Source organism: Fringilla coelebs (genome assembly GCF_963513975.1).
Source record: "Fringilla coelebs genome assembly, chromosome: 3".
Lineage (NCBI taxonomy): Eukaryota > Metazoa > Chordata > Aves > Passeriformes > Fringillidae > Fringilla > Fringilla coelebs.
In genome coordinates this window covers 68358714-68367263 of record NC_140030.1, presented here as the reverse complement: position 1 = coordinate 68367263, position 8550 = coordinate 68358714, and the positions used below count along the sequence as shown (strand labels likewise).

At 39.4% G+C, this 8550-nt stretch overlaps 1 pseudogene across 1 annotated transcript; it reads right to left on the bottom strand.

The window, feature by feature from the left end:
• Window positions 1–657: 657 nt before the first annotated feature.
• LOC311151924 lies at window positions 658–6112 on the bottom strand (annotated as a pseudogene). Its single transcript has one exon. The product of its transcript is annotated as an uncharacterized misc_RNA (transcript).
• Window positions 6113–8550: the final 2438 nt, after the last annotated feature.

Here is an 8550-nt window from a genome sequence, read left to right as displayed (position 1 = left end):
GTTCCAGTTCAGATACAGCTTCAGGAGCTCCATGTCTATTGTCTCACGGGCAACACCAGCACACGCTCACAAATCTGCCAACAGGTCTGTGTGTGAGTAAGCTCAGCAGTGGACACACAACAGCATCCCCAGACAGAGCCCTGGAATTAAAATGACAGCTTGCTGCTGCGTGGCTAGCGGAGGTTTTCTGCACAGACCACGTGCTTAGCACTCCCAAAGCACCACCTTTCCAGCTTAAAGCGCTGCCTTGCGTCCCAAGTGACGGCAAGGAGAAAGAAGCACTGTCCTTCCTATTGAGCAAGTGCACCCTGGTGTTCTCAGGCAGCTCTGCTCATGTCCATTCCTCAGGAAGTGCAGCCCAGTCCATCCGCTCTGGGCAGCGGCTGAATGGCCACACGGACTGCGCTGTCACACAGCAGCAGGGCCTGGCTAAAGAAAGGTTTGAGTATGCCATGATGAGCAAGCGGGAAAGGTCTCTCTGCTGCTAGCTTGATAAAAAGAAAAGAAAAAGTAAATGATTATCAATAAAGTGTGTTTGATTAGGTGTCACTGAGAGAAAGAAAATGCCATTTCATGTCGCTTTTTAGAAAGCACAAGGTGTGTAACTTTTGGGGATCATTTTGCTCTTGACTAATCTTCAGATTCAATATTAAAATCTCAAACTTCCCAAAGGAAAGAGATTCTGCATCTTTTAATGAAAGATAAAACAACAATATAAACATACACAAATTTACAGAGAAAGGATCAACTTTAATACATCTGGAGTAAAAGGTGTTCTTTTTTTAAATATGGTATAAAAATAAATGCAAGAAACATTAACAGAGAATATACAGACAACAGACAAAGACACAGGCTTTCTTTCTCAATGTGAATACATCAGTGAAATGAAACCTTCTGTGCTAATTTATTGTGCAATAAATGTGATGCCATATGTATATTTATTAATATATGCATTTTTTACATTTCTTCCAGTTTTTGATTGACGTATTTTTTTAATAAACTGTGCCTAGCAGAAGCTTTTTTTTCACTGTACTTGAGCTTGCAGAAAATAAAAAGACACAGATCCAGCTTGATATGAAGGAGGAAGTGAGCAGACAGTTTTCGAAATGGAGGCATCGAAAGGCTAGAGAGTCCCTCGGAGTCTGTAATGCCTTAGTATACACAAAAGAAAACAAGTCAGGTCCTTGCTCATGCAACATCTTGTTCTACTGTCCTCTGAGTCAGGCAATCAGTGAGCTACAAAGTATGTATAATGATTTGAGTCTGCTTCCATGCTACAAGGTGATCCTTTTAGTAGGACTGCACTAGACTGGTTAACCTCTTTGATGTGAGCGATTTCCCCTGAGGAAAAGATAAAAACAAAAAACAAAAACAGAAAACAGAGGCATGATCACTGCAAACCTGTTCATCAGCAACCACTCAGTGTTGCCACATCACTCTCAAATAACTAGGGGCACCAACTGGAGTCTGTCAAATCTTAAACCACAGGAAGTCCTTACACTTAAACACCTGCACTGTCAGCCAGCCAGATTGTTTCACAGAACAAGCCAGCAAATTTAAAGGCCATTTTTGAACAAGATTGGTTTTGGCTGATGAGAAACTGATGCTGAAGTTTTTGCTGTCAGTCACACCCAGAACTTGAAGGCTACCACAAGCAGGAGTGCATTGTGCTTGCTGCAAAGATGAATGTGCAAACTGCAGTAGCTCTGTCACAGGGGACAAAAAAGCTACTTTTGAGTTCAGGTAAGAAAGTAAGAGGCAGATTGCATACACAGCTGTAGGAAAGCAGCTTTTCCATGAACACAGTTATAGGTTTGTTGGGACCATATTTACTATTGATAAGGAACATTGGTCAGGTATATTACATGTGACTGCATAACCCTGCTTTGAAGGTGTTGGGTTTCCGTATTGTTGTTGTCCTCATCATTCCTCCCATTGCAAGGATGTGGTGTCAATTGTTTAACAAGTTCTTTTATTAAGGTGTTAATGACTGTCCCACAAGAGCTAGGTCTACAGCATGAAGAAGATGGTGTAAGGTATGTCACTCTGGTATATGTCAGGCAGATTTGAGCTTTATCTGAGCCAGACAGAAACCACAGAACAGGAATTAGCTCTCCTACGGCCACATAAAAGGAGTTAGCTCTCCAAGTGCCATCCTACTGTGGCTCTGATCCAACAGAGGCAGAGCTGGCACAGCAAGCTGACATCACAGGCATACCCTGACAATGTAACACAAATATATCATAAAACATTAAATAGAAATCAGCTCTAACTCACCAGTTAGATATTTAATACTTACATTTATTACATTGTTCATTTTAAGTGCCCAATTCAGAAATATCAAACTGGTTTCAAGGAGAATACAATAAAAAATCTGTAACTATGGAGAGATGCTTCATTTTCTGCAGTAAATGAACATATTCTGCCATATCAATAAATTGTTAAGCCATCTGCAGTATTATAACTCAGTGGAATTACACAATTTAATGTCTATTGTCATTATCAATTAAATTTAAGCTCACAGGGATCTGTAAGTTGGTCTTGAGCATTCGCTCAAATGCAATATATCAGAGTGGGTCTTCATAAAAGGAAGAATAACTGTTTTATTCTTTGTACTGTGAAATACAAGTTGAACAAATTAGGATGAATACTTCCCCTACAACATAATTTGAAAGGGAACCCATGATTTGCACTGTTGGGTTGGACTGGTCATGCATTAGGCTCCCCATATCACCTGACAGTATTATTACCTACTTCTCTGAAAGACAGAAAGTCTCCTTCCTGGTGCTCTGTCTTCCCCTGTATCTGCCACTTTCTATGTGTATTAAATTCGGGCCCTCTTGATACTTTCTAACCCTTAAATTATGTTTTCCTCTAATGCAGCAGGTAAGCTGTTGTAGTAAGACATCTTTTCTTTTTAAATAGTCAAGAGCCTCAATAGCAGTGTGGCCTTGGAACACAACTTAAAACATTAAAAGCATTTCTGAGATTAATGTTTTGTTGACAATTTCATTAGGCAATTCAGGACTTTTGGTGCTAGACATAATCTCAGAAAATATTGAACATATGCTTATCTTTACCTTTCATTAGGTTATTTGCACTTAAGTTCACAGGTGTACAAGTCTGGCTACTTTCTGTAAACATGTATGAGTTCCCTTTAGTACTGAACTGCATAACCCACTTAATTAAAATATTAAAACCAGGAATGCTCAATTAGTTAAAATTTGCTCAATACTACACTGGAAAGCTGCATAAATGCTTGTTGTGGTATAAAATCTGTGAAATATTTTTTTATTATTATTTACATCAACTATTTAGGAGTTTTAAAATTTCTAAAATTTCTAGATGGATCATAAACAAATTCTAGCATCTCAGGAATGAATTATGTTATTACATAAAATAGGAAGTCCTGACATAAAATCAGGCCAAAAAGTAGTTATTAGTTGATCTGATTTCTGTGATTGTTTTCTACATATTGTTAGAATTTTCCCCTAGAGACACAGTGAGATGTCATGACAATTTTTTTCTGTGTTCCACATAACTTGCTCCCTGGATATTGCTGATCTTTGGCTATTTTTTCTCCAAAGCCCTACAGTGATCAGGAACTCTCTGGATGATGTCCCCTTCCTTCAGCTCCCTCCCTGCCTTAGAGAAACCTCCATCTGAACAACAACAACAATAACAAATGGTCTTTTTCCACACCTTAGTAGTTCTAATTTATCACAAAATTGGAAAAGTGACAGCTTAGAAGATACACCCTCCTTAAGAGATCTTAAATGCTTATTCTGAATCATATTAAGTTCTCTGATTAGGAAAATCAGCTTTTAATAGACAGTGCCAGATACAGAATTATCACATCTTCTTATTAGATCTGCAGGGACTTGTTATTTTCCACTTTACAAAATATTCCTTTCAAACTCTGTTCCAGAGTATACTTTTACTTTAGCTCTCTGTGGTAGAGTTTCAGAATTACTGCTTCTAGGAGATTTCCAGATTTACTTAATTTACAGACTGATGTAAGGATCATCCATTGTGGGTCATAATTTAAGAGCTGAGCCTAACTACTTCTTTCAGATACAATGTTAACAGCATTTCCATAAACCAGATTTTGATTTGGGAACCTGCATCTAACATGGCAGTTTTCAGAGTTGTAGCATATAAAGAGGTTTCCTGTGCTAATGAGATTAAAGAAAATTGGGGGGGGGGGGGTGAATCAGAAGTAGTAAATATTTATCTAATGAAAAGGAGATCCTTAATATTTTAAATATATTCTTGCCATCAACATTTAGAAGCATATGGCTAAATTCTAAAGATGATTAGAATTTTTTTGGCTGTATTAGTGCACTTTGGACAACTATTTAAGAATTTTAGTAATAATGCAGGTGCCAAAATGGAACCCTGCACACATGCCCTGACAAGGGAGTCAGAGTATGAGAAGGCAGCACAGCAGCTGGAGTGAACAAGTACATCTAAAAGTACAAAATCAATTGGCCTCAGCATTCAGTCCCTATTTGAACACACTAACTGCTTGACATGGAGTTTTCAGCTTTCCTTCTAGCAAATTTAGGGGGCAAAATTGTAAAGCTATGTACAGATGCTGCTAAATACAGTTGTGCTGACTGACCCATTTATGCAGCATGACACTAACACCTCAAAAGATCCAGGAAAAAAGTCAGCAACAACCTCCTTACATAGGTGGCTTAAAAGAAATCAATATGAAATGTCTACAGGTGCTGGAGTTGAAATGTATGGTAGAGAAAGATCGTGTCTTTTCCTTTTAGAAGATTATCTTCCTTTCTGCTGTGTAACCTCAACCGTTCCTTTTCATGTTTCTTTATTGCCAGTGCAGGTGCAACTCCCCAGGACCTCTACTGGTAGCACTAGAAAAGAGAATTCCATGCATCTGGTGGAGAAGGAGAGGGGGAGTCCCACTGTGAGCAAAATGAGATGCGGAGGGAGAAGCAGTCCTCCTTGGTCTCAGTTCCCCATCTGCTCACAGGTGAAACACCTGCAGCACACTCCCAGCTCAGCCAGATCAGCGGGGAAAGCTTCCAAGTGACATTGCATGGCCCTACACACAGAGCTGGGGGGTAAACAGCCCCTGACAGGAGCACATCTGGAGGGACACGGGAGAAGAAGCAGTAAATCCCTTTCCATGGTGCGGCAGCCCTTGCTCTACCAGCACAAGGGAATTGCTTCAGCACTGCTCTGGGCTTCAGAATTCTGCTTCAGCTTCCACAGAGAACCTGCTGTCAGCCATCTGTGCAGGTGTATTTCTCTTTCAGATGTGAGGAAGGGGACAAGGCTAGTATTTACTGAATTTGGGGAACAAGTTGTCAGCACAGCTGCAGTGCTAAGTGGTTTCATGTGCAGGGAAATCCTTCTGCCTCTGGCTGAGATTTGCAGCCTTTTGTTCCTTTCTCATTAGGGACAAACTGTTTCCTGCATTGATCTGAAGCAGGAGGCAGTGGCTGAACAACTGCTTTCCTCTTTTGGCTCACTCCAAATCCAGTGGCATCCATTTCTTTCTCCTTTTGCACTTTGCATTTACTAATGAGCTGCTCTCATTTGTGATTAAGCTAAAACCTCTTGCCAGATGGGGTAGTTTGAATTTGAACAACCATCTGAAATGTAGGTTTCCAAGGAACTGATGCACAAGAAAAATATTTTTTTAGTATGTTTGTCCTGAGCCTGACTCCTCAAGTTTCCATACCTCTCTGCAGTTCTCTTTCCTGCAGATAGCCTAAGAATCAGGTATATTTTTGTCAGCTGGAAAATGGCAGACACTGGCCCAGCACCTGACCAGTCTGTGCTGGCTCCTCGCTTGGATGACCCTGGTTGTGTGTTACTCCTAAGCTCCTCTCTTCCAGCACAGAGCAGCTTAGCTCCAGTCACTGCAGAACAGCACAAGGAGGCCATTCCTCATTGGCATGTGCTTTACAATTTTCCTCTGTGGGCACAGCTCTTAAAAAGACTCCTTAAACTAGAGGTTTTTACAAATTAGTGGGCCAAAATAAAAATTTCAGTTATTTATTTGTTCCTTTAATTCAAATACGAATAAAACATCTCTTCCTGAAATGGAGAAGGCCTTCATTTCTACAATTAACTATTATTTTCATTCTTGTTTTGTATCTGTAAAATAAGTAGCTTTTTGATTTGTATTCTTTCTAACTAACTGGTTTTTTGTTTAAATTTTGGGAATAACCTGTAAGTAAATTCAAAATGAGATTCCAGAGCTGAAACTGTATTGCATTTCTTGGATAATGATATACTTGAGAAAAATCTAGCCCCTGGCTAGATTTTCAGGACTAGATGAACTTTTGGTCTGGCACAGTAGGGTGCAAAAGTTTTACCTATTCCTGTAGTAAAATTTCTTGATTAACAGATTAAATTGATTATTCATATAGTAAAATTTCTTGATTAACAGATTAAATTAATTATTTATGTGCTTTGTTCCTCTATAAAAGGGTTAGATTTTAACATGAAAATAGATTACACTTGTTTAAACATCTAGAAAGTCTATGACCCACTGATAAAAACTGAGGAAGCTACTTTTATGAGCTTTAATTTCCATCCCTAGGCAGTAATTCACAATGTCACGTCAAGTGACATTGGATTGAAACTCGGTGAAAATGTGCTCTGGTCAATGGCCTTTGCATTTCAAATCTCATGCATGAAATGCTGTTACTGGTTTGGAGGGGGAAAAAAAAATCAAAGGACTCTGGTCAGCAAGTTCTTCCAGGTAAGTGGGAGAAGACAGCTGGAAAGGATACAGGTAATATAAGATATAATGGTTTCAAACTCAGAATTATTAAATGGGGTCTTGTTTATGAGGTTATGAGTGGAGATAATTAGTTTGATAGCTTCTAATTTAATATATGAACTGAACTTGGTCTGTTTTGTACTGGCTGTATTTCCCTAAGGCCTCACAAACATACAAGCACCTCTTTTTTTTGTGTTCTGTGTAACTGTGACAGATGAAATGCTAGCACTGATGGTGGTGCCTGGAGTCATGGCACCAAGGCAGGAGGATGGAGTGGCTCCCCCCACAGCTCTAAGGAGGGAGGCTAACCCTTCTTGCCTCACTAACTTAGTTCCTGGTGGGACAATAAAATTTGCATAGGGTGGAAATTAAATTAACTCATTCCCCTGTAAAGCAGGTCCCTTTGTCTTGAGGGTTCCAAACCAGTAATCACAGCTGAGCACCAGGCTGGAGCTCTAGTCCTGCTCTGTCTGCCACTGGCAAAGTCCTGCACACACATGAGAAATTACAGACAAAATTGTTCCTTAAAGAACCTCTTTGCCCCCATCAACACTACCAGTGTATATTCACCTACTTTTCCCCCCTGTAATTTAGATATTAGCACTTGAGGTAAATTTGCTGAGCTTTTTAATTTATAATTTTTTTTATATTTTTTTCCCTACTTGAATTCTTCAAAAGAATTTGAGTTTTTAAGTGCCACAGAAACAGCTGATTTTGGTCTCTCTACTGCTTTAGCATGCAATGAGATCCTCCAGCTCCATCCCAAACTTCCCTAGTCCCTTGGGGAGCTGCAGGTGACTGGACTTTTATCAGTCTCAAAGAGAAAGCTGAGGGGCTGAGCGAGGCAGGGGGAGCCCAGAGCAGTGTCACTGCTCTCTGTGCCTCTGGCTCAAAGCTGTGACACACATGGTTGCCCCTGTTACTCCACAGCAATTCACTTATCTGATGGCTTCATCCCACCAGTGCTGCAGTGCCTGTGCTCTGCATTTTCACACAGTACCCAGGAGTGTAAGTGAGGCAGAGCAATGATAGCTAGAGTTACTACTCAGATACAAACTATTAAGTGTTGAGTAATAAATATTACAGGTAGCAAATGCCAGCTTGCTATGACTTCTGTATATTTTATGTGAATGCAGACCTGTTTCTAAGGCTAACCCTATTTTCTGCTGCAGACTGCTGAAGGCATTGGCAATTTTGCACTATAAAATCTACAGAGCAGCTAATTAGTCAGTTTTTAAACTGAGCATTTAGACCTTTCATGAACTGCACCAGCTTACTGAAAATTTTCTGGAAAGAAAACCCTTCAATGTCAAAGAATGCAGAGCTGAGCCTAGTGTATAGCTCCACTTCTATTTTTTCTCCATCAGGCTAAAATAATGACTCATTATAATAGGTTATTTCCATGTAATTCATGGAATAGAACAGAGTAATTGCCCTCTACAAAGTTTCTAAAGTTTCTAGTTTAACAAATGCTTTCTGTAGCAAGTGTAACCCAATTTCGTTCAACATTGATCAGGAGCCTCCTAGAGTCAACAAATCAGATAATGAATTACAAGTCCATCTGTTCAGACTGAGTCCCTAGACACAGCCAAGGTTACTGTGTTTTTATTGAACACTTCAAATGGAAGAAACTGAGGTCTGATTTTGTTTAATACAAATATATTGATATAATATAAATATATTTTATATAACTGAGGAAAAAATCCAGTGAAAATTAGTCTGAATATTGCAAACCATCAGAGAAAAGAAACTGTAATTTTCATCTCAATAAATCAGAGATGATAGCA